At 50.7% G+C, this 22,565-nt stretch overlaps 31 non-coding genes across 31 annotated transcripts; 16 read left to right on the forward strand and 15 right to left on the reverse strand.

The window, feature by feature from the left end:
- The first annotated feature begins 386 nt into the window (after positions 1-386).
- On the forward strand, positions 387-459 carry TRNAR-CCU (transfer RNA arginine (anticodon CCU)). Its single transcript has one exon. It is a non-coding gene; the product is annotated as a tRNA-Arg (tRNA).
- Positions 460-1,059: 600 nt separating this feature from the next.
- TRNAA-AGC (transfer RNA alanine (anticodon AGC)) lies at positions 1,060-1,132 on the reverse strand. The gene has a single exon. It is a non-coding gene; the product is annotated as a tRNA-Ala (tRNA).
- A 694-nt stretch (positions 1,133-1,826) lies between these two features.
- On the forward strand, positions 1,827-1,899 carry TRNAR-CCU (transfer RNA arginine (anticodon CCU)). The gene has a single exon. It is a non-coding gene; the product is annotated as a tRNA-Arg (tRNA).
- A 600-nt stretch (positions 1,900-2,499) lies between these two features.
- Positions 2,500-2,572, reverse strand: TRNAA-AGC (transfer RNA alanine (anticodon AGC)). The gene has a single exon. It is a non-coding gene; the product is annotated as a tRNA-Ala (tRNA).
- A 694-nt stretch (positions 2,573-3,266) lies between these two features.
- TRNAR-CCU (transfer RNA arginine (anticodon CCU)) lies at positions 3,267-3,339 on the forward strand. The gene has a single exon. It is a non-coding gene; the product is annotated as a tRNA-Arg (tRNA).
- Positions 3,340-3,939: 600 nt separating this feature from the next.
- Positions 3,940-4,012, reverse strand: TRNAA-AGC (transfer RNA alanine (anticodon AGC)). Its single transcript has one exon. It is a non-coding gene; the product is annotated as a tRNA-Ala (tRNA).
- Positions 4,013-4,706: 694 nt separating this feature from the next.
- Positions 4,707-4,779, forward strand: TRNAR-CCU (transfer RNA arginine (anticodon CCU)). Its single transcript has one exon. It is a non-coding gene; the product is annotated as a tRNA-Arg (tRNA).
- Positions 4,780-5,379: 600 nt separating this feature from the next.
- Positions 5,380-5,452, reverse strand: TRNAA-AGC (transfer RNA alanine (anticodon AGC)). Its single transcript has one exon. It is a non-coding gene; the product is annotated as a tRNA-Ala (tRNA).
- Positions 5,453-6,146: 694 nt separating this feature from the next.
- On the forward strand, positions 6,147-6,219 carry TRNAR-CCU (transfer RNA arginine (anticodon CCU)). Its single transcript has one exon. It is a non-coding gene; the product is annotated as a tRNA-Arg (tRNA).
- A 600-nt stretch (positions 6,220-6,819) lies between these two features.
- Positions 6,820-6,892, reverse strand: TRNAA-AGC (transfer RNA alanine (anticodon AGC)). Its single transcript has one exon. It is a non-coding gene; the product is annotated as a tRNA-Ala (tRNA).
- A 694-nt stretch (positions 6,893-7,586) lies between these two features.
- On the forward strand, positions 7,587-7,659 carry TRNAR-CCU (transfer RNA arginine (anticodon CCU)). The gene has a single exon. It is a non-coding gene; the product is annotated as a tRNA-Arg (tRNA).
- A 600-nt stretch (positions 7,660-8,259) lies between these two features.
- Positions 8,260-8,332, reverse strand: TRNAA-AGC (transfer RNA alanine (anticodon AGC)). The gene has a single exon. It is a non-coding gene; the product is annotated as a tRNA-Ala (tRNA).
- Positions 8,333-9,026: 694 nt separating this feature from the next.
- Positions 9,027-9,099, forward strand: TRNAR-CCU (transfer RNA arginine (anticodon CCU)). Its single transcript has one exon. It is a non-coding gene; the product is annotated as a tRNA-Arg (tRNA).
- A 600-nt stretch (positions 9,100-9,699) lies between these two features.
- On the reverse strand, positions 9,700-9,772 carry TRNAA-AGC (transfer RNA alanine (anticodon AGC)). Its single transcript has one exon. It is a non-coding gene; the product is annotated as a tRNA-Ala (tRNA).
- Positions 9,773-10,466: 694 nt separating this feature from the next.
- TRNAR-CCU (transfer RNA arginine (anticodon CCU)) lies at positions 10,467-10,539 on the forward strand. Its single transcript has one exon. It is a non-coding gene; the product is annotated as a tRNA-Arg (tRNA).
- A 600-nt stretch (positions 10,540-11,139) lies between these two features.
- On the reverse strand, positions 11,140-11,212 carry TRNAA-AGC (transfer RNA alanine (anticodon AGC)). Its single transcript has one exon. It is a non-coding gene; the product is annotated as a tRNA-Ala (tRNA).
- Positions 11,213-11,906: 694 nt separating this feature from the next.
- Positions 11,907-11,979, forward strand: TRNAR-CCU (transfer RNA arginine (anticodon CCU)). Its single transcript has one exon. It is a non-coding gene; the product is annotated as a tRNA-Arg (tRNA).
- A 600-nt stretch (positions 11,980-12,579) lies between these two features.
- TRNAA-AGC (transfer RNA alanine (anticodon AGC)) lies at positions 12,580-12,652 on the reverse strand. Its single transcript has one exon. It is a non-coding gene; the product is annotated as a tRNA-Ala (tRNA).
- Positions 12,653-13,346: 694 nt separating this feature from the next.
- Positions 13,347-13,419, forward strand: TRNAR-CCU (transfer RNA arginine (anticodon CCU)). The gene has a single exon. It is a non-coding gene; the product is annotated as a tRNA-Arg (tRNA).
- A 600-nt stretch (positions 13,420-14,019) lies between these two features.
- On the reverse strand, positions 14,020-14,092 carry TRNAA-AGC (transfer RNA alanine (anticodon AGC)). Its single transcript has one exon. It is a non-coding gene; the product is annotated as a tRNA-Ala (tRNA).
- A 694-nt stretch (positions 14,093-14,786) lies between these two features.
- On the forward strand, positions 14,787-14,859 carry TRNAR-CCU (transfer RNA arginine (anticodon CCU)). Its single transcript has one exon. It is a non-coding gene; the product is annotated as a tRNA-Arg (tRNA).
- A 600-nt stretch (positions 14,860-15,459) lies between these two features.
- On the reverse strand, positions 15,460-15,532 carry TRNAA-AGC (transfer RNA alanine (anticodon AGC)). The gene has a single exon. It is a non-coding gene; the product is annotated as a tRNA-Ala (tRNA).
- Positions 15,533-16,226: 694 nt separating this feature from the next.
- On the forward strand, positions 16,227-16,299 carry TRNAR-CCU (transfer RNA arginine (anticodon CCU)). The gene has a single exon. It is a non-coding gene; the product is annotated as a tRNA-Arg (tRNA).
- Positions 16,300-16,899: 600 nt separating this feature from the next.
- On the reverse strand, positions 16,900-16,972 carry TRNAA-AGC (transfer RNA alanine (anticodon AGC)). Its single transcript has one exon. It is a non-coding gene; the product is annotated as a tRNA-Ala (tRNA).
- Positions 16,973-17,666: 694 nt separating this feature from the next.
- On the forward strand, positions 17,667-17,739 carry TRNAR-CCU (transfer RNA arginine (anticodon CCU)). Its single transcript has one exon. It is a non-coding gene; the product is annotated as a tRNA-Arg (tRNA).
- Positions 17,740-18,339: 600 nt separating this feature from the next.
- On the reverse strand, positions 18,340-18,412 carry TRNAA-AGC (transfer RNA alanine (anticodon AGC)). Its single transcript has one exon. It is a non-coding gene; the product is annotated as a tRNA-Ala (tRNA).
- Positions 18,413-19,106: 694 nt separating this feature from the next.
- On the forward strand, positions 19,107-19,179 carry TRNAR-CCU (transfer RNA arginine (anticodon CCU)). Its single transcript has one exon. It is a non-coding gene; the product is annotated as a tRNA-Arg (tRNA).
- A 600-nt stretch (positions 19,180-19,779) lies between these two features.
- Positions 19,780-19,852, reverse strand: TRNAA-AGC (transfer RNA alanine (anticodon AGC)). The gene has a single exon. It is a non-coding gene; the product is annotated as a tRNA-Ala (tRNA).
- A 694-nt stretch (positions 19,853-20,546) lies between these two features.
- TRNAR-CCU (transfer RNA arginine (anticodon CCU)) lies at positions 20,547-20,619 on the forward strand. Its single transcript has one exon. It is a non-coding gene; the product is annotated as a tRNA-Arg (tRNA).
- Positions 20,620-21,219: 600 nt separating this feature from the next.
- Positions 21,220-21,292, reverse strand: TRNAA-AGC (transfer RNA alanine (anticodon AGC)). Its single transcript has one exon. It is a non-coding gene; the product is annotated as a tRNA-Ala (tRNA).
- Positions 21,293-21,986: 694 nt separating this feature from the next.
- On the forward strand, positions 21,987-22,059 carry TRNAR-CCU (transfer RNA arginine (anticodon CCU)). The gene has a single exon. It is a non-coding gene; the product is annotated as a tRNA-Arg (tRNA).
- The last annotated feature ends 506 nt before the right edge of the window (positions 22,060-22,565 follow it).

Here is a 22,565-nt window from a genome sequence, read left to right on the forward strand (position 1 = left end):
ACCCGAGAGCCCAATTGAAAAGGTGCTTGCTTCTCACTTTATTTCTCTCGCTATTTCTTGCTGTTTTAGGCCGCTGACACGCCGCCTGCAGCCAAAGGACCAGCGCTGGAGTGCCCTTTGTCATTTTTACCAGCTGGCCATATTTTACAATCGAGCGTCAGAATACCAAACAGGTAAGAGTTAGGTCTGGGAATTGAGTCCACTTTCCATCGTGTGTCCCATAAAGCGGAAGTGTCCAGCCGAGTGCAAGCAGGTGCCTTTTGCCCGCGTGTGCTGGGACACTGCAGCTTTGGACGTGAGCCAACTTGCCCTTTTCAGTGGGCCAGTACCCGTGACTCCAGTGAGAGAAGAGGAAAAGAAAGAACTTTCCCCTTCTCTGTCGAGTGGCCCCAGTGGCCTAATGGATAAGGCACTGGCCTCCTAAGCCAGGGATTGTGGGTTCGAGTCCCATCTGGGGTGGTTCGTGGCATTTTGTTCACACTTCTGCCAAAGCATGCAAAAGGTTTTTGCGGTAGTAGGGGGTGGGCGCAGGCTAGTACTTTGCTGGGCGCTGTGAAGTCCAGAACGTGCTCTGCTGGTAGCAGACTTTAAATGCCGGGAGACTGCAGAGTGTAGCAACGCCTCATGTCAGCGAAGAGACACAGATGAGTGGTAAGAAAGACAGGGAAAATATGCTTTCTGGAATCAGAGCTCCTGCAGACAGGGCTCACTCTTCTGCCAGCTCCGACCTGCTCCGATGAAAACGAAATAAAAGAGCAAAGGCTGCGCACTTTGAACCAATTATTCGAAGCATCGTATTGAAATGAAATAAAAGGTTAACAGCCCTGGGTGGCATCAAAGTGGAATTTCCTGAATATGTCACCAATGCCATGCAATGCGCCTGTTGCACAGTATCACGCCTGTTGCCGGCCCTCGCGCGGATGACTCTTTGGGATAGCAGAAAGTGGACGGAAGACTTTTAGGATGATAGTAAAAAAAACAGAAGCGAGCACATGACTTTATTTGCGACGATTGGCGAGTTTTGAATAAAATAGTGAAAATGAAGAAAAAGCGTCTTGCTGGAGAATGCGGGCATCGATCCCGCTACCTCTCGCATGCTAAGCGAGCGCTCTACCATCTGAGCTAATTCCCCTCCTCCTCGAAGGCTCTCGATACACTGCTTCAGAGCTGAAGCACAGTCTCCGGCTCACACTTGCTTGGCTGTCCAGGGACCTGTAGTGCATAAAGCCCTTTCTCTTCATCTGCCGCAGAGGAAATCACAATCTCACCCCTTTGCCCAAAACAAAATACCTTCAGTGGAGCTACAAGTAAAGCTGCAGATGGCCATCCATTGCAACGAGGATTGGCCAACCAGGTATTAATAGCAGAGTGACTCCACTGCCACGCCCTTTCACGCTGGACCTGCGCTTGTGATCAAGAGGCTGCACGCCAGTCCCATAGACCCGAGAGCCCAATTGAAAAGGTGCTTGCTTCTCACTTTATTTCTCTCGCTATTTCTTGCTGTTTTAGGCCGCTGACACGCCGCCTGCAGCCAAAGGACCAGCGCTGGAGTGCCCTTTGTCATTTTTACCAGCTGGCCATATTTTACAATCGAGCGTCAGAATACCAAACAGGTAAGAGTTAGGTCTGGGAATTGAGTCCACTTTCCATCGTGTGTCCCATAAAGCGGAAGTGTCCAGCCGAGTGCAAGCAGGTGCCTTTTGCCCGCGTGTGCTGGGACACTGCAGCTTTGGACGTGAGCCAACTTGCCCTTTTCAGTGGGCCAGTACCTGTGACTCCAGTGAGAGAAGAGGAAAAGAAAGAACTTTCCCCTTCTCTGACGAGTGGCCCCAGTGGCCTAATGGATAAGGCACTGGCCTCCTAAGCCAGGGATTGTGGGTTCGAGTCCCATCTGGGGTGGTTCGTGGCATTTTGTTCACACTTCTGCCAAAGCATGCAAAAGGTTTTTGCGGTAGTAGGGGGAGGGCGCAGGCTAGTACTTTGCTGGGCGCTGTGAAGTCCAGAACGTGCTCTGCTGGTAGCAGACTTTAAATGCCGGGAGACTGCAGAGTGTAGCAACCCCTCATGTCAGCGAAGAGACACAGATGAGTGGTAAGAAAGACAGGGAAAATATGCTTCCTGGAATCTGAGCTCCTGCAGACAGGGCTCACTCTTCTGCCAGCTCCGACCTGCTCCGATGAAAACGAAATAAAAGAGCAAAGGCTGCGCACTTTGAACCAATTATTCGAAGCATCGTATTGAAATGAAATAAAAGGTTAACAGCCCTGGGTGGCATCAAAGTGGAATTTCCTGAATATGTCACCAATGCCATGCAATGCGCCTGTTGCACAGTATCACGCCTGTTGCCGGCCCTCGCGCGGATGACTCTTTGGGATAGCAGAAAGTGGACGGAAGACTTTTAGGATGATAGTAAAAAAAACAGAAGCGAGCACATGACTTTATTTGCGACGATTGGCGAGTTTTGAATAAAATAGTGAAAATGAAGAAAAAGCGTCTTGCTGGAGAATGCGGGCATCGATCCCGCTACCTCTCGCATGCTAAGCGAGCGCTCTACCATCTGAGCTAATTCCCCTCCTCCTCGAAGGCTCTCGATACACTGCTTCAGAGCTGAAGCACAGTCTCCGGCTCACACTTGCTTGGCTGTCCAGGGACCTGTAGTGCATAAAGCCCTTTCTCTTCATCTGCCGCAGAGGAAATCACAATCTCACCCCTTTGCCCAAAACAAAATACCTTCAGTGGAGCTACAAGTAAAGCTGCAGATGGCCATCCATTGCAACGAGGATTGGCCAACCAGGTATTAATAGCAGAGTGACTCCACTCCCACGCCCTTTCACGCTGGACCTGCGCTTGTGATCAAGAGGCTGCACACCAGTCCCATAGACCCGAGAGCCCAATTGAAAAGGTGCTTGCTTCTCACTTTATTTCTCTCGCTATTTCTTGCTGTTTTAGGCCGCTGACACGCCGCCTGCAGCCAAAGGACCAGCGCTGGAGTGCCCTTTGTCATTTTTACCAGCTGGCCATATTTTACAATCGAGCGTCAGAATACCAAACAGGTAAGAGTTAGGTCTGGGAATTGAGTCCACTTTCCATCGTGTGTCCCATAAAGCGGAAGTGTCCAGCCGAGTGCAAGCAGGTGCCTTTTGCCCGCGTGTGCTGGGACACTGCAGCTTTGGACGTGAGCCAACTTGCCCTTTTCAGTGGGCCAGTACCCGTGACTCCAGTGAGAGAAGAGGAAAAGAAAGAACTTTCCCCTTCTCTGTCGAGTGGCCCCAGTGGCCTAATGGATAAGGCACTGGCCTCCTAAGCCAGGGATTGTGGGTTCGAGTCCCATCTGGGGTGGTTCGTGGCATTTTGTTCACACTTCTGCCAAAGCATGCAAAAGGTTTTTGCGGTAGTAGGGGGTGGGCGCAGGCTAGTACTTTGCTGGGCGCTGTGAAGTCCAGAACGTGCTCTGCTGGTAGCAGACTTTAAATGCCGGGAGACTGCAGAGTGTAGCAACGCCTCATGTCAGCGAAGAGACACAGATGAGTGGTAAGAAAGACAGGGAAAATATGCTTTCTGGAATCAGAGCTCCTGCAGACAGGGCTCACTCTTCTGCCAGCTCCGACCTGCTCCGATGAAAACGAAATAAAAGAGCAAAGGCTGCGCACTTTGAACCAATTATTCGAAGCATCGTATTGAAATGAAATAAAAGGTTAACAGCCCTGGGTGGCATCAAAGTGGAATTTCCTGAATATGTCACCAATGCCATGCAATGCGCCTGTTGCACAGTATCACGCCTGTTGCCGGCCCTCGCGCGGGTGACTCTTTGGGATAGCAGAAAGTGGACGGAAGACTTTTAGGATGATAGTAAAAAAAACAGAAGCGAGCACATGACTTTATTTGCGACGATTGGCGAGTTTTGAATAAAATAGTGAAAATGAAGAAAAAGCGTCTTGCTGGAGAATGCGGGCATCGATCCCGCTACCTCTCGCATGCTAAGCGAGCGCTCTACCATCTGAGCTAATTCCCCTCCTCCTCGAAGGCTCTCGATACACTGCTTCAGAGCTGAAGCACAGTCTCCGGCTCACACCTGCTTGGCTGTCCAGGGACCTGTAGTGCATAAAGCCCTTTCTCTTCATCTGCCGCAGAGGAAATCACAATCTCACCCCTTTGCCCAAAACAAAATACCTTCAGTGGAGCTACAAGTAAAGCTGCAGATGGCCATCCATTGCAACGAGGATTGGCCAACCAGGTATTAATAGCAGAGTGACTCCACTGCCACGCCCTTTCACGCTGGACCTGCGCTTGTGATCAAGAGGCTGCACGCCAGTCCCATAGACCCGAGAGCCCAATTGAAAAGGTGCTTGCTTCTCACTTTATTTCTCTCGCTATTTCTTGCTGTTTTAGGCCGCTGACACGCCGCCTGCAGCCAAAGGACCAGCGCTGGAGTGCCCTTTGTCATTTTTACCAGCTGGCCATATTTTACAATCGAGCGTCAGAATACCAAACAGGTAAGAGTTAGGTCTGGGAATTGAGTCCACTTTCCATCGTGTGTCCCATAAAGCGGAAGTGTCCAGCCGAGTGCAAGCAGGTGCCTTTTGCCCGCGTGTGCTGGGACACTGCAGCTTTGGACGTGAGCCAACTTGCCCTTTTCAGTGGGCCAGTACCCGTGACTCCAGTGAGAGAAGAGGAAAAGAAAGAACTTTCCCCTTCTCTGTCGAGTGGCCCCAGTGGCCTAATGGATAAGGCACTGGCCTCCTAAGCCAGGGATTGTGGGTTCGAGTCCAATCTGGGGTGGTTCGTGGCATTTTGTTCACACTTCTGCCAAAGCATGCAAAAGGTTTTTGCGGTAGTAGGGGGTGGGCGCAGGCTAGTACTTTGCTGGGCGCTGTGAAGTCCAGAACGTGCTCTGCTGGTAGCAGACTTTAAATGCCGGGAGACTGCAGAGTGTAGCAACGCCTCATGTCAGCGAAGAGACACAGATGAGTGGTAAGAAAGACAGGGAAAATATGCTTTCTGGAATCAGAGCTCCTGCAGACAGGGCTCACTCTTCTGCCAGCTCCGACCTGCTCCGATGAAAACGAAATAAAAGAGCAAAGGCTGCGCACTTTGAACCAATTATTCGAAGCATCGTATTGAAATGAAATAAAAGGTTAACAGCCCTGGGTGGCATCAAAGTGGAATTTCCTGAATATGTCACCAATGCCATGCAATGCGCCTGTTGCACAGTATCACGCCTGTTGCCGGCCCTCGCGCGGATGACTCTTTGGGATAGCAGAAAGTGGACGGAAGACTTTTAGGATGATAGTAAAAAAAACAGAAGCGAGCACATGACTTTATTTGCGACGATTGGCGAGTTTTGAATAAAATAGTGAAAATGAAGTAAAAGCGTCTTGCTGGAGAATGCGGGCATCGATCCCGCTACCTCTCGCATGCTAAGCGAGCGCTCTACCATCTGAGCTAATTCCCCTCCTCCTCGAAGGCTCTCGATACACTGCTTCAGAGCTGAAGCACAGTCTCCGGCTCACACTTGCTTGGCTGTCCAGGGACCTGTAGTGCATAAAGCCCTTTCTCTTCATCTGCCGCAGAGGAAATCACAATCTCACCCCTTTGCCCAAAACAAAATACCTTCAGTGGAGCTACAAGTAAAGCTGCAGATGGCCATCCATTGCAACGAGGATTGGCCAACCAGGTATTAATAGCAGAGTGACTCCACTGCCACGCCCTTTCACGCTGGACCTGCGCTTGTGATCAAGAGGCTGCACGCCAGTCCCATAGACCCGAGAGCCCAATTGAAAAGGTGCTTGCTTCTCACTTTATTTCTCTCGCTATTTCTTGCTGTTTTAGGCCGCTGACACGCCGCCTGCAGCCAAAGGACCAGCGCTGGAGTGCCCTTTGTCATTTTTACCAGCTGGCCATATTTTACAATCGAGCGTCAGAATACCAAACAGGTAAGAGTTAGGTCTGGGAATTGAGTCCACTTTCCATCGTGTGTCCCATAAAGCGGAAGTGTCCAGCCGAGTGCAAGCAGGTGCCTTTTGCCCGCGTGTGCTGGGACACTGCAGCTTTGGACGTGAGCCAACTTGCCCTTTTCAGTGGGCCAGTACCTGTGACTCCAGTGAGAGAAGAGGAAAAGAAAGAACTTTCCCCTTCTCTGTCGAGTGGCCCCAGTGGCCTAATGGATAAGGCACTGGCCTCCTAAGCCAGGGATTGTGGGTTCGAGTCCCATCTGGGGTGGTTCGTGGCATTTTGTTCACACTTCTGCCAAAGCATGCAAAAGGTTTTTGCGGTAGTAGGGGGTGGGCGCAGGCTAGTACTTTGCTGGGCGCTGTGAAGTCCAGAACGTGCTCTGCTGGTAGCAGACTTTAAATGCCGGGAGACTGCAGAGTGTAGCAACGCCTCATGTCAGCGAAGAGACACAGATGAGTGGTAAGAAAGACAGGGAAAATATGCTTTCTGGAATCAGAGCTCCTGCAGACAGGGCTCACTCTTCTGCCAGCTCCGACCTGCTCCGATGAAAACGAAATAAAAGAGCAAAGGCTGCGCACTTTGAACCAATTATTCGAAGCATCGTATTGAAATGAAATAAAAGGTTAACAGCCCTGGGTGGCATCAAAGTGGAATTTCCTGAATATGTCACCAATGCCATGCAATGCGCCTGTTGCACAGTATCACGCCTGTTGCCGGCCCTCGCGCGGGTGACTCTTTGGGATAGCAGAAAGTGGACGGAAGACTTTTAGGATGATAGTAAAAAAAACAGAAGCGAGCACATGACTTTATTTGCGACGATTGGCGAGTTTTGAATAAAATAGTGAAAATGAAGAAAAAGCGTCTTGCTGGAGAATGCGGGCATCGATCCCGCTACCTCTCGCATGCTAAGCGAGCGCTCTACCATCTGAGCTAATTCCCCTCCTCCTCGAAGGCTCTCGATACACTGCTTCAGAGCTGAAGCACAATCTCCGGCTCACACTTGCTTGGCTGTCCAGGGACCTGTAGTGCATAAAGCCCTTTCTCTTCATCTGCGGCAGAGGAAATCACAATCTCACCCCTTTGCCCAAAACAAAATACCTTCAGTGGAGCTACAAGTAAAGCTGCAGATGGCCATCCATTGCAACGAGGATTGGCCAACCAGGTATTAATAGCAGAGTGACTCCACTGCCACGCCCTTTCACGCTGGACCTGCGCTTGTGATCAAGAGGCTGCACGCCAGTCCCATAGACCCGAGAGCCCAATTGAAAAGGTGCTTGCTTCTCACTTTATTTCTCTCGCTATTTCTTGCTGTTTTAGGCCGCTGACACGCCGCCTGCAGCCAAAGGACCAGCGCTGGAGTGCCCTTTGTCATTTTTACCAGCTGGCCATATTTTACAATCGAGCGTCAGAATACCAAACAGGTAAGAGTTAGGTCTGGGAATTGAGTCCACTTTCCATCGTGTGTCCCATAAAGCGGAAGTGTCCAGCCGAGTGCAAGCAGGTGCCTTTTGCCCGCGTGTGCTGGGACACTGCAGCTTTGGACGTGAGCCAACTTGCCCTTTTCAGTGGGCCAGTACCCGTGACTCCAGTGAGAGAAGAGGAAAAGAAAGAACTTTCCCCTTCTCTGTCGAGTGGCCCCAGTGGCCTAATGGATAAGGCACTGGCCTCCTAAGCCAGGGATTGTGGGTTCGAGTCCCATCTGGGGTGGTTCGTGGCATTTTGTTCACACTTCTGCCAAAGCATGCAAAAGGTTTTTGCGGTAGTAGGGGGTGGGCGCAGGCTAGTACTTTGCTGGGCGCTGTGAAGTCCAGAACGTGCTCTGCTGGTAGCAGACTTTAAATGCCGGGAGACTGCAGAGTGTAGCAACGCCTCATGTCAGCGAAGAGACACAGATGAGTGGTAAGAAAGACAGGGAAAATATGCTTTCTGGAATCAGAGCTCCTGCAGACAGGGCTCACTCTTCTGCCAGCTCCGACCTGCTCCGATGAAAACGAAATAAAAGAGCAAAGGCTGCGCACTTTGAACCAATTATTCGAAGCATCGTATTGAAATGAAATAAAAGGTTAACAGCCCTGGGTGGCATCAAAGTGGAATTTCCTGAATATGTCACCAATGCCATGCAATGCGCCTGTTGCACAGTATCACGCCTGTTGCCGGCCCTCGCGCGGGTGACTCTTTGGGATAGCAGAAAGTGGACGGAAGACTTTTAGGATGATAGTAAAAAAAACAGAAGCGAGCACATGACTTTATTTGCGACGATTGGCGAGTTTTGAATAAAATAGTGAAAATGAAGAAAAAGCGTCTTGCTGGAGAATGCGGGCATCGATCCCGCTACCTCTCGCATGCTAAGCGAGCGCTCTACCATCTGAGCTAATTCCCCTCCTCCTCGAAGGCTCTCGATACACTGCTTCAGAGCTGAAGCACAATCTCCGGCTCACACTTGCTTGGCTGTCCAGGGACCTGTAGTGCATAAAGCCCTTTCTCTTCATCTGCGGCAGAGGAAATCACAATCTCACCCCTTTGCCCAAAACAAAATACCTTCAGTGGAGCTACAAGTAAAGCTGCAGATGGCCATCCATTGCAACGAGGATTGGCCAACCAGGTATTAATAGCAGAGTGACTCCACTGCCACGCCCTTTCACGCTGGACCTGCGCTTGTGATCAAGAGGCTGCACGCCAGTCCCATAGACCCGAGAGCCCAATTGAAAAGGTGCTTGCTTCTCACTTTATTTCTCTCGCTATTTCTTGCTGTTTTAGGCCGCTGACACGCCGCCTGCAGCCAAAGGACCAGCGCTGGAGTGCCCTTTGTCATTTTTACCAGCTGGCCATATTTTACAATCGAGCGTCAGAATACCAAACAGGTAAGAGTTAGGTCTGGGAATTGAGTCCACTTTCCATCGTGTGTCCCATAAAGCGGAAGTGTCCAGCCGAGTGCAAGCAGGTGCCTTTTGCCCGCGTGTGCTGGGACACTGCAGCTTTGGACGTGAGCCAACTTGCCCTTTTCAGTGGGCCAGTACCCGTGACTCCAGTGAGAGAAGAGGAAAAGAAAGAACTTTCCCCTTCTCTGTCGAGTGGCCCCAGTGGCCTAATGGATAAGGCACTGGCCTCCTAAGCCAGGGATTGTGGGTTCGAGTCCCATCTGGGGTGGTTCGTGGCATTTTGTTCACACTTCTGCCAAAGCATGCAAAAGGTTTTTGCGGTAGTAGGGGGTGGGCGCAGGCTAGTACTTTGCTGGGCGCTGTGAAGTCCAGAACGTGCTCTGCTGGTAGCAGACTTTAAATGCCGGGAGACTGCAGAGTGTAGCAACGCCTCATGTCAGCGAAGAGACACAGATGAGTGGTAAGAAAGACAGGGAAAATATGCTTTCTGGAATCAGAGCTCCTGCAGACAGGGCTCACTCTTCTGCCAGCTCCGACCTGCTCCGATGAAAACGAAATAAAAGAGCAAAGGCTGCGCACTTTGAACCAATTATTCGAAGCATCGTATTGAAATGAAATAAAAGGTTAACAGCCCTGGGTGGCATCAAAGTGGAATTTCCTGAATATGTCACCAATGCCATGCAATGCGCCTGTTGCACAGTATCACGCCTGTTGCCGGCCCTCGCGCGGATGACTCTTTGGGATAGCAGAAAGTGGACGGAAGACTTTTAGGATGATAGTAAAAAAAACAGAAGCGAGCACATGACTTTATTTGCGACGATTGGCGAGTTTTGAATAAAATAGTGAAAATGAAGAAAAAGCGTCTTGCTGGAGAATGCGGGCATCGATCCCGCTACCTCTCGCATGCTAAGCGAGCGCTCTACCATCTGAGCTAATTCCCCTCCTCCTCGAAGGCTCTCGATACACTGCTTCAGAGCTGAAGCACAGTCTCCGGCTCACACTTGCTTGGCTGTCCAGGGACCTGTAGTGCATAAAGCCCTTTCTCTTCATCTGCCGCAGAGGAAATCACAATCTCACCCCTTTGCCCAAAACAAAATACCTTCAGTGGAGCTACAAGTAAAGCTGCAGATGGCCATCCATTGCAACGAGGATTGGCCAACCAGGTATTAATAGCAGAGTGACTCCACTCCCACGCCCTTTCACGCTGGACCTGCGCTTGTGATCAAGAGGCTGCACGCCAGTCCCATAGACCCGAGAGCCCAATTGAAAAGGTGCTTGCTTCTCACTTTATTTCTCTCGCTATTTCTTGCTGTTTTAGGCCGCTGACACGCCGCCTGCAGCCAAAGGACCAGCGCTGGAGTGCCCTTTGTCATTTTTACCAGCTGGCCATATTTTACAATCGAGCGTCAGAATACCAAACAGGTAAGAGTTAGGTCTGGGAATTGAGTCCACTTTCCATCGTGTGTCCCATAAAGCGGAAGTGTCCAGCCGAGTGCAAGCAGGTGCCTCTTGCCCGCGTGTGCTGGGACACTGCAGCTTTGGACGTGAGCCAACTTGCCCTTTTCAGTGGGCCAGTACCCGTGACTCCAGTGAGAGAAGAGGAAAAGAAAGAACTTTCCCCTTCTCTGTCGAGTTGCCCCAGTGGCCTAATGGATAAGGCACTGGCCTCCTAAGCCAGGGATTGTGGGTTCGAGTCCCATCTGGGGTGGTTCGTGGCATTTTGTTCACACTTCTGCCAAAGCATGCAAAAGGTTTTTGAGGTAGTAGGGGGTGGGCGCAGGCTAGTACTTTGCTGGGCGCTGTGAAGTCCAGAACGTGCTCTGCTGGTAGCAGACTTTAAATGCCGGGAGACTGCAGAGTGTAGCAACGCCTCATGTCAGCGAAGAGACACAGATGAGTGGTAAGAAAGACAGGGAAAATATGCTTTCTGGAATCAGAGCTCCTGCAGACAGGGCTCACTCTTCTGCCAGCTCCGACCTGCTCCGATGAAAACGAAATAAAAGAGCAAAGGCTGCGCACTTTGAACCAATTATTCGAAGCATCGTATTGAAATGAAATAAAAGGTTAACAGCCCTGGGTGGCATCAAAGTGGAATTTCCTGAATATGTCACCAATGCCATGCAATGCGCCTGTTGCACAGTATCACGCCTGTTGCCGGCCCTCGCGCGGGTGACTCTTTGGGATAGCAGAAAGTGGACGGAAGACTTTTAGGATGATAGTAAAAAAAACAGAAGCGAGCACATGACTTTATTTGCGACGATTGGCGAGTTTTGAATAAAATAGTGAAAATGAAGAAAAAGCGTCTTGCTGGAGAATGCGGGCATCGATCCCGCTACCTCTCGCATGCTAAGCGAGCGCTCTACCATCTGAGCTAATTCCCCTCCTCCTCGAAGGCTCTCGATACACTGCTTCAGAGCTGAAGCACAATCTCCGGCTCACACTTGCTTGGCTGTCCAGGGACCTGTAGTGCATAAAGCCCTTTCTCTTCATCTGCGGCAGAGGAAATCACAATCTCACCCCTTTGCCCAAAACAAAATACCTTCAGTGGAGCTACAAGTAAAGCTGCAGATGGCCATCCATTGCAACGAGGATTGGCCAACCAGGTATTAATAGCAGAGTGACTCCACTGCCACGCCCTTTCACGCTGGACCTGCGCTTGTGATCAAGAGGCTGCACGCCAGTCCCATAGACCCGAGAGCCCAATTGAAAAGGTGCTTGCTTCTCACTTTATTTCTCTCGCTATTTCTTGCTGTTTTAGGCCGCTGACACGCCGCCTGCAGCCAAAGGACCAGCGCTGGAGTGCCCTTTGTCATTTTTACCAGCTGGCCATATTTTACAATCGAGCGTCAGAATACCAAACAGGTAAGAGTTAGGTCTGGGAATTGAGTCCACTTTCCATCGTGTGTCCCATAAAGCGGAAGTGTCCAGCCGAGTGCAAGCAGGTGCCTTTTGCCCGCGTGTGCTGGGACACTGCAGCTTTGGACGTGAGCCAACTTGCCCTTTTCAGTGGGCCAGTACCCGTGACTCCAGTGAGAGAAGAGGAAAAGAAAGAACTTTCCCCTTCTCTGTCGAGTGGCCCCAGTGGCCTAATGGATAAGGCACTGGCCTCCTAAGCCAGGGATTGTGGGTTCGAGTCCCATCTGGGGTGGTTCGTGGCATTTTGTTCACACTTCTGCCAAAGCATGCAAAAGGTTTTTGCGGTAGTAGGGGGTGGGCGCAGGCTAGTACTTTGCTGGGCGCTGTGAAGTCCAGAACGTGCTCTGCTGGTAGCAGACTTTAAATGCCGGGAGACTGCAGAGTGTAGCAACGCCTCATGTCAGCGAAGAGACACAGATGAGTGGTAAGAAAGACAGGGAAAATATGCTTTCTGGAATCAGAGCTCCTGCAGACAGGGCTCACTCTTCTGCCAGCTCCGACCTGCTCCGATGAAAACGAAATAAAAGAGCAAAGGCTGCGCACTTTGAACCAATTATTCGAAGCATCGTATTGAAATGAAATAAAAGGTTAACAGCCCTGGGTGGCATCAAAGTGGAATTTCCTGAATATGTCACCAATGCCATGCAATGCGCCTGTTGCACAGTATCACGCCTGTTGCCGGCCCTCGCGCGGGTGACTCTTTGGGATAGCAGAAAGTGGACGGAAGACTTTTAGGATGATAGTAAAAAAAACAGAAGCGAGCACATGACTTTATTTGCGACGATTGGCGAGTTTTGAATAAAATAGTGAAAATGAAGAAAAAGCGTCTTGCTGGAGAATGCGGGCATCGATCCCGCTACCTCTCGCATGCTAAGCGAGCGCTCTACCATCTGAGCTAATTCCCCTCCTCCTCGAAGGCTCTCGATACACTGCTTCAGAGCTGAAGCACAATCTCCGGCTCACACTTGCTTGGCTGTCCAGGGACCTGTAGTGCATAAAGCCCTTTCTCTTCATCTGCGGCAGAGGAAATCACAATCTCACCCCTTTGCCCAAAACAAAATACCTTCAGTGGAGCTACAAGTAAAGCTGCAGATGGCCATCCATTGCAACGAGGATTGGCCAACCAGGTATTAATAGCAGAGTGACTCCACTGCCACGCCCTTTCACGCTGGACCTGCGCTTGTGATCAAGAGGCTGCACGCCAGTCCCATAGACCCGAGAGCCCAATTGAAAAGGTGCTTGCTTCTCACTTTATTTCTCTCGCTATTTCTTGCTGTTTTAGGCCGCTGACACGCCGCCTGCAGCCAAAGGACCAGCGCTGGAGTGCCCTTTGTCATTTTTACCAGCTGGCCATATTTTACAATCGAGCGTCAGAATACCAAACAGGTAAGAGTTAGGTCTGGGAATTGAGTCCACTTTCCATCGTGTGTCCCATAAAGCGGAAGTGTCCAGCCGAGTGCAAGCAGGTGCCTTTTGCCCGCGTGTGCTGGGACACTGCAGCTTTGGACGTGAGCCAACTTGCCCTTTTCAGTGGGCCAGTACCCGTGACTCCAGTGAGAGAAGAGGAAAAGAAAGAACTTTCCCCTTCTCTGTCGAGTGGCCCCAGTGGCCTAATGGATAAGGCACTGGCCTCCTAAGCCAGGGATTGTGGGTTCGAGTCCCATCTGGGGTGGTTCGTGGCATTTTGTTCACACTTCTGCCAAAGCATGCAAAAGGTTTTTGCGGTAGTAGGGGGTGGGCGCAGGCTAGTACTTTGCTGGGCGCTGTGAAGTCCAGAACGTGCTCTGCTGGTAGCAGACTTTAAATGCCGGGAGACTGCAGAGTGTAGCAACGCCTCATGTCAGCGAAGAGACACAGATGAGTGGTAAGAAAGACAGGGAAAATATGCTTTCTGGAATCAGAGCTCCTGCAGACAGGGCTCACTCTTCTGCCAGCTCCGACCTGCTCCGATGAAAACGAAATAAAAGAGCAAAGGCTGCGCACTTTGAACCAATTATTCGAAGCATCGTATTGAAATGAAATAAAAGGTTAACAGCCCTGGGTGGCATCAAAGTGGAATTTCCTGAATATGTCACCAATGCCATGCAATGCGCCTGTTGCACAGTATCACGCCTGTTGCCGGCCCTCGCGCGGGTGACTCTTTGGGATAGCAGAAAGTGGACGGAAGACTTTTAGGATGATAGTAAAAAAAACAGAAGCGAGCACATGACTTTATTTGCGACGATTGGCGAGTTTTGAATAAAATAGTGAAAATGAAGAAAAAGCGTCTTGCTGGAGAATGCGGGCATCGATCCCGCTACCTCTCGCATGCTAAGCGAGCGCTCTACCATCTGAGCTAATTCCCCTCCTCCTCGAAGGCTCTCGATACACTGCTTCAGAGCTGAAGCACAATCTCCGGCTCACACTTGCTTGGCTGTCCAGGGACCTGTAGTGCATAAAGCCCTTTCTCTTCATCTGCGGCAGAGGAAATCACAATCTCACCCCTTTGCCCAAAACAAAATACCTTCAGTGGAGCTACAAGTAAAGCTGCAGATGGCCATCCATTGCAACGAGGATTGGCCAACCAGGTATTAATAGCAGAGTGACTCCACTGCCACGCCCTTTCACGCTGGACCTGCGCTTGTGATCAAGAGGCTGCACGCCAGTCCCATAGACCCGAGAGCCCAATTGAAAAGGTGCTTGCTTCTCACTTTATTTCTCTCGCTATTTCTTGCTGTTTTAGGCCGCTGACACGCCGCCTGCAGCCAAAGGACCAGCGCTGGAGTGCCCTTTGTCATTTTTACCAGCTGGCCATATTTTACAATCGAGCGTCAGAATACCAAACAGGTAAGAGTTAGGTCTGGGAATTGAGTCCACTTTCCATCGTGTGTCCCATAAAGCGGAAGTGTCCAGCCGAGTGCAAGCAGGTGCCTTTTGCCCGCGTGTGCTGGGACACTGCAGCTTTGGACGTGAGCCAACTTGCCCTTTTCAGTGGGCCAGTACCCGTGACTCCAGTGAGAGAAGAGGAAAAGAAAGAACTTTCCCCTTCTCTGTCGAGTGGCCCCAGTGGCCTAATGGATAAGGCACTGGCCTCCTAAGCCAGGGATTGTGGGTTCGAGTCCCATCTGGGGTGGTTCGTGGCATTTTGTTCACACTTCTGCCAAAGCATGCAAAAGGTTTTTGCGGTAGTAGGGGGTGGGCGCAGGCTAGTACTTTGCTGGGCGCTGTGAAGTCCAGAACGTGCTCTGCTGGTAGCAGACTTTAAATGCCGGGAGACTGCAGAGTGTAGCAACGCCTCATGTCAGCGAAGAGACACAGATGAGTGGTAAGAAAGACAGGGAAAATATGCTTTCTGGAATCAGAGCTCCTGCAGACAGGGCTCACTCTTCTGCCAGCTCCGACCTGCTCCGATGAAAACGAAATAAAAGAGCAAAGGCTGCGCACTTTGAACCAATTATTCGAAGCATCGTATTGAAATGAAATAAAAGGTTAACAGCCCTGGGTGGCATCAAAGTGGAATTTCCTGAATATGTCACCAATGCCATGCAATGCGCCTGTTGCACAGTATCACGCCTGTTGCCGGCCCTCGCGCGGGTGACTCTTTGGGATAGCAGAAAGTGGACGGAAGACTTTTAGGATGATAGTAAAAAAAACAGAAGCGAGCACATGACTTTATTTGCGACGATTGGCGAGTTTTGAATAAAATAGTGAAAATGAAGAAAAAGCGTCTTGCTGGAGAATGCGGGCATCGATCCCGCTACCTCTCGCATGCTAAGCGAGCGCTCTACCATCTGAGCTAATTCCCCTCCTCCTCGAAGGCTCTCGATACACTGCTTCAGAGCTGAAGCACAATCTCCGGCTCACACTTGCTTGGCTGTCCAGGGACCTGTAGTGCATAAAGCCCTTTCTCTTCATCTGCGGCAGAGGAAATCACAATCTCACCCCTTTGCCCAAAACAAAATACCTTCAGTGGAGCTACAAGTAAAGCTGCAGATGGCCATCCATTGCAACGAGGATTGGCCAACCAGGTATTAATAGCAGAGTGACTCCACTGCCACGCCCTTTCACGCTGGACCTGCGCTTGTGATCAAGAGGCTGCACGCCAGTCCCATAGACCCGAGAGCCCAATTGAAAAGGTGCTTGCTTCTCACTTTATTTCTCTCGCTATTTCTTGCTGTTTTAGGCCGCTGACACGCCGCCTGCAGCCAAAGGACCAGCGCTGGAGTGCCCTTTGTCATTTTTACCAGCTGGCCATATTTTACAATCGAGCGTCAGAATACCAAACAGGTAAGAGTTAGGTCTGGGAATTGAGTCCACTTTCCATCGTGTGTCCCATAAAGCGGAAGTGTCCAGCCGAGTGCAAGCAGGTGCCTTTTGCCCGCGTGTGCTGGGACACTGCAGCTTTGGACGTGAGCCAACTTGCCCTTTTCAGTGGGCCAGTACCCGTGACTCCAGTGAGAGAAGAGGAAAAGAAAGAACTTTCCCCTTCTCTGTCGAGTGGCCCCAGTGGCCTAATGGATAAGGCACTGGCCTCCTAAGCCAGGGATTGTGGGTTCGAGTCCCATCTGGGGTGGTTCGTGGCATTTTGTTCACACTTCTGCCAAAGCATGCAAAAGGTTTTTGCGGTAGTAGGGGGTGGGCGCAGGCTAGTACTTTGCTGGGCGCTGTGAAGTCCAGAACGTGCTCTGCTGGTAGCAGACTTTAAATGCCGGGAGACTGCAGAGTGTAGCAACGCCTCATGTCAGCGAAGAGACACAGATGAGTGGTAAGAAAGACAGGGAAAATATGCTTTCTGGAATCAGAGCTCCTGCAGACAGGGCTCACTCTTCTGCCAGCTCCGACCTGCTCCGATGAAAACGAAATAAAAGAGCAAAGGCTGCGCACTTTGAACCAATTATTCGAAGCATCGTATTGAAATGAAATAAAAGGTTAACAGCCCTGGGTGGCATCAAAGTGGAATTTCCTGAATATGTCACCAATGCCATGCAATGCGCCTGTTGCACAGTATCACGCCTGTTGCCGGCCCTCGCGCGGATGACTCTTTGGGATAGCAGAAAGTGGACGGAAGACTTTTAGGATGATAGTAAAAAAAACAGAAGCGAGCACATGACTTTATTTGCGACGATTGGCGAGTTTTGAATAAAATAGTGAAAATGAAGAAAAAGCGTCTTGCTGGAGAATGCGGGCATCGATCCCGCTACCTCTCGCATGCTAAGCGAGCGCTCTACCATCTGAGCTAATTCCCCTCCTCCTCGAAGGCTCTCGATACACTGCTTCAGAGCTGAAGCACAGTCTCCGGCTCACACTTGCTTGGCTGTCCAGGGACCTGTAGTGCATAAAGCCCTTTCTCTTCATCTGCCGCAGAGGAAATCACAATCTCACCCCTTTGCCCAAAACAAAATACCTTCAGTGGAGCTACAAGTAAAGCTGCAGATGGCCATCCATTGCAACGAGGATTGGCCAACCAGGTATTAATAGCAGAGTGACTCCACTCCCACGCCCTTTCACGCTGGACCTGCGCTTGTGATCAAGAGGCTGCACGCCAGTCCCATAGACCCGAGAGCCCAATTGAAAAGGTGCTTGCTTCTCACTTTATTTCTCTCGCTATTTCTTGCTGTTTTAGGCCGCTGACACGCCGCCTGCAGCCAAAGGACCAGCGCTGGAGTGCCCTTTGTCATTTTTACCAGCTGGCCATATTTTACAATCGAGCGTCAGAATACCAAACAGGTAAGAGTTAGGTCTGGGAATTGAGTCCACTTTCCATCGTGTGTCCCATAAAGCGGAAGTGTCCAGCCGAGTGCAAGCAGGTGCCTCTTGCCCGCGTGTGCTGGGACACTGCAGCTTTGGACGTGAGCCAACTTGCCCTTTTCAGTGGGCCAGTACCCGTGACTCCAGTGAGAGAAGAGGAAAAGAAAGAACTTTCCCCTTCTCTGTCGAGTTGCCCCAGTGGCCTAATGGATAAGGCACTGGCCTCCTAAGCCAGGGATTGTGGGTTCGAGTCCCATCTGGGGTGGTTCGTGGCATTTTGTTCACACTTCTGCCAAAGCATGCAAAAGGTTTTTGAGGTAGTAGGGGGTGGGCGCAGGCTAGTACTTTGCTGGGCGCTGTGAAGTCCAGAACGTGCTCTGCTGGTAGCAGACTTTAAATGCCGGGAGACTGCAGAGTGTAGCAACGCCTCATGTCAGCGAAGAGACACAGATGAGTGGTAAGAAAGACAGGGAAAATATGCTTTCTGGAATCAGAGCTCCTGCAGACAGGGCTCACTCTTCTGCCAGCTCCGACCTGCTCCGATGAAAACGAAATAAAAGAGCAAAGGCTGCGCACTTTGAACCAATTATTCGAAGCATCGTATTGAAATGAAATAAAAGGTTAACAGCCCTGGGTGGCATCAAAGTGGAATTTCCTGAATATGTCACCAATGCCATGCAATGCGCCTGTTGCACAGTATCACGCCTGTTGCCGGCCCTCGCGCGGATGACTCTTTGGGATAGCAGAAAGTGGACGGAAGACTTTTAGGATGATAGTAAAAAAAACAGAAGCGAGCACATGACTTTATTTGCGACGATTGGCGAGTTTTGAATAAAATAGTGAAAATGAAGAAAAAGCGTCTTGCTGGAGAATGCGGGCATCGATCCCGCTACCTCTCGCATGCTAAGCGAGCGCTCTACCATCTGAGCTAATTCCCCTCCTCCTCGAAGGCTCTCGATACACTGCTTCAGAGCTGAAGCACAGTCTCCGGCTCACACTTGCTTGGCTGTCCAGGGACCTGTAGTGCATAAAGCCCTTTCTCTTCATCTGCCGCAGAGGAAATCACAATCTCACCCCTTTGCCCAAAACAAAATACCTTCAGTGGAGCTACAAGTAAAGCTGCAGATGGCCATCCATTGCAACGAGGATTGGCCAACCAGGTATTAATAGCAGAGTGACTCCACTCCCACGCCCTTTCACGCTGGACCTGCGCTTGTGATCAAGAGGCTGCACGCCAGTCCCATAGACCCGAGAGCCCAATTGAAAAGGTGCTTGCTTCTCACTTTATTTCTCTCGCTATTTCTTGCTGTTTTAGGCCGCTGACACGCCGCCTGCAGCCAAAGGACCAGCGCTGGAGTGCCCTTTGTCATTTTTACCAGCTGGCCATATTTTACAATCGAGCGTCAGAATACCAAACAGGTAAGAGTTAGGTCTGGGAATTGAGTCCACTTTCCATCGTGTGTCCCATAAAGCGGAAGTGTCCAGCCGAGTGCAAGCAGGTGCCTCTTGCCCGCGTGTGCTGGGACACTGCAGCTTTGGACGTGAGCCAACTTGCCCTTTTCAGTGGGCCAGTACCCGTGACTCCAGTGAGAGAAGAGGAAAAGAAAGAACTTTCCCCTTCTCTGTCGAGTTGCCCCAGTGGCCTAATGGATAAGGCACTGGCCTCCTAAGCCAGGGATTGTGGGTTCGAGTCCCATCTGGGGTGGTTCGTGGCATTTTGTTCACACTTCTGCCAAAGCATGCAAAAGGTTTTTGAGGTAGTAGGGGGTGGGCGCAGGCTAGTACTTTGCTGGGCGCTGTGAAGTCCAGAACGTGCTCTGCTGGTAGCAGACTTTAAATGCCGGGAGACTGCAGAGTGTAGCAACGCCTCATGTCAGCGAAGAGACACAGATGAGTGGTAAGAAAGACAGGGAAAATATGCTTTCTGGAATCAGAGCTCCTGCAGACAGGGCTCACTCTTCTGCCAGCTCCGACCTGCTCCGATGAAAACGAAATAAAAGAGCAAAGGCTGCGCACTTTGAACCAATTATTCGAAGCATCGTATTGAAATGAAATAAAAGGTTAACAGCCCTGGGTGGCATCAAAGTGGAATTTCCTGAATATGTCACCAATGCCATGCAATGCGCCTGTTGCACAGTATCACGCCTGTTGCCGGCCCTCGCGCGGGTGACTCTTTGGGATAGCAGAAAGTGGACGGAAGACTTTTAGGATGATAGTAAAAAAAACAGAAGCGAGCACATGACTTTATTTGCGACGATTGGCGAGTTTTGAATAAAATAGTGAAAATGAAGAAAAAGCGTCTTGCTGGAGAATGCGGGCATCGATCCCGCTACCTCTCGCATGCTAAGCGAGCGCTCTACCATCTGAGCTAATTCCCCTCCTCCTCGAAGGCTCTCGATACACTGCTTCAGAGCTGAAGCACAATCTCCGGCTCACACTTGCTTGGCTGTCCAGGGACCTGTAGTGCATAAAGCCCTTTCTCTTCATCTGCGGCAGAGGAAATCACAATCTCACCCCTTTGCCCAAAACAAAATACCTTCAGTGGAGCTACAAGTAAAGCTGCAGATGGCCATCCATTGCAACGAGGATTGGCCAACCAGGTATTAATAGCAGAGTGACTCCACTGCCACGACCTTTCACGCTGGACCTGCGCTTGTGATCAAGAGGCTGCACGCCAGTCCCATAGACCCGAGAGCCCAATTGAAAAGGTGCTTGCTTCTCACTTTATTTCTCTCGCTATTTCTTGCTGTTTTAGGCCGCTGACACGCCGCCTGCAGCCAAAGGACCAGCGCTGGAGTGCCCTTTGTCATTTTTACCAGCTGGCCATATTTTACAATCGAGCGTCAGAATACCAAACAGGTAAGAGTTAGGTCTGGGAATTGAGTCCACTTTCCATCGTGTGTCCCATAAAGCGGAAGTGTCCAGCCGAGTGCAAGCAGGTGCCTTTTGCCCGCGTGTGCTGGGACACTGCAGCTTTGGACGTGAGCCAACTTGCCCTTTTCAGTGGGCCAGTACCCGTGACTCCAGTGAGAGAAGAGGAAAAGAAAGAACTTTCCCCTTCTCTGTCGAGTGGCCCCAGTGGCCTAATGGATAAGGCACTGGCCTCCTAAGCCAGGGATTGTGGGTTCGAGTCCCATCTGGGGTGGTTCGTGGCATTTTGTTCACACTTCTGCCAAAGCATGCAAAAGGTTTTTGCGGTAGTAGGGGGTGGGCGCAGGCTAGTACTTTGCTGGGCGCTGTGAAGTCCAGAACGTGCTCTGCTGGTAGCAGACTTTAAATGCCGGGAGACTGCAGAGTGTAGCAACGCCTCATGTCAGCGAAGAGACACAGATGAGTGGTAAGAAAGACAGGGAAAATATGCTTTCTGGAATCAGAGCTCCTGCAGACAGGGCTCACTCTTCTGCCAGCTCCGACCTGCTCCGATGAAAACGAAATAAAAGAGCAAAGGCTGCGCACTTTGAACCAATTATTCGAAGCATCGTATTGAAATGAAATAAAAGGTTAACAGCCCTGGGTGGCATCAAAGTGGAATTTCCTGAATATGTCACCAATGCCATGCAATGCGCCTGTTGCACAGTATCACGCCTGTTGCCGGCCCTCGCGCGGGTGACTCTTTGGGATAGCAGAAAGTGGACGGAAGACTTTTAGGATGATAGTAAAAAAAACAGAAGCGAGCACATGACTTTATTTGCGACGATTGGCGAGTTTTGAATAAAATAGTGAAAATGAAGAAAAAGCGTCTTGCTGGAGAATGCGGGCATCGATCCCGCTACCTCTCGCATGCTAAGCGAGCGCTCTACCATCTGAGCTAATTCCCCTCCTCCTCGAAGGCTCTCGATACACTGCTTCAGAGCTGAAGCACAGTCTCCGGCTCACACCTGCTTGGGTGTCCAGGGACCTGTAGTGCATAAAGCCCTTTCTCTTCATCTGCCGCAGAGGAAATCACAATCTCACCCCTTTGCCCAAAACAAAATACCTTCAGTGGAGCTACAAGTAAAGCTGCAGATGGCCATCCATTGCAACGAGGATTGGCCAACCAGGTATTAATAGCAGAGTGACTCCACTGCCACGCCCTTTCACGCTGGACCTGCGCTTGTGATCAAGAGGCTGCACGCCAGTCCCATAGACCCGAGAGCCCAATTGAAAAGGTGCTTGCTTCTCACTTTATTTCTCTCGCTATTTCTTGCTGTTTTAGGCCGCTGACACGCCGCCTGCAGCCAAAGGACCAGCGCTGGAGTGCCCTTTGTCATTTTTACCAGCTGGCCATATTTTACAATCGAGCGTCAGAATACCAAACAGGTAAGAGTTAGGTCTGGGAATTGAGTCCACTTTCCATCGTGTGTCCCATAAAGCGGAAGTGTCCAGCCGAGTGCAAGCAGGTGCCTTTTGCCCGCGTGTGCTGGGACACTGCAGCTTTGGACGTGAGCCAACTTGCCCTTTTCAGTGGGCCAGTACCCGTGACTCCAGTGAGAGAAGAGGAAAAGAAAGAACTTTCCCCTTCTCTGTCGAGTGGCCCCAGTGGCCTAATGGATAAGGCACTGGCCTCCTAAGCCAGGGATTGTGGGTTCGAGTCCCATCTGGGGTGGTTCGTGGCATTTTGTTCACACTTCTGCCAAAGCATGCAAAAGGTTTTTGCGGTAGTAGGGGGTGGGCGCAGGCTAGTACTTTGCTGGGCGCTGTGAAGTCCAGAACGTGCTCTGCTGGTAGCAGACTTTAAATGCCGGGAGACTGCAGAGTGTAGCAACGCCTCATGTCAGCGAAGAGACACAGATGAGTGGTAAGAAAGACAGGGAAAATATGCTTTCTGGAATCAGAGCTCCTGCAGACAGGGCTCACTCTTCTGCCAGCTCCGACCTGCTCCGATGAAAACGAAATAAAAGAGCAAAGGCTGCGCACTTTGAACCAATTATTCGAAGCATCGTATTGAAATGAAATAAAAGGTTAACAGCCCTGGGTGGCATCAAAGTGGAATTTCCTGAATATGTCACCAATGCCATGCAATGCGCCTGTTGCACAGTATCACGCCTGTTGCCGGCCCTCGCGCGGATGACTCTTTGGGATAGCAGAAAGTGGACGGAAGACTTTTAGGAT

The sequence above is a fragment of the Ambystoma mexicanum genome, chromosome 5q (genome assembly GCF_040938575.1).
Source record: "Ambystoma mexicanum isolate Mex_15411 chromosome 5q, UKY_AmexF1_1, whole genome shotgun sequence".
Classification (NCBI taxonomy): Eukaryota; Metazoa; Chordata; class Amphibia; order Caudata; family Ambystomatidae; genus Ambystoma; species Ambystoma mexicanum.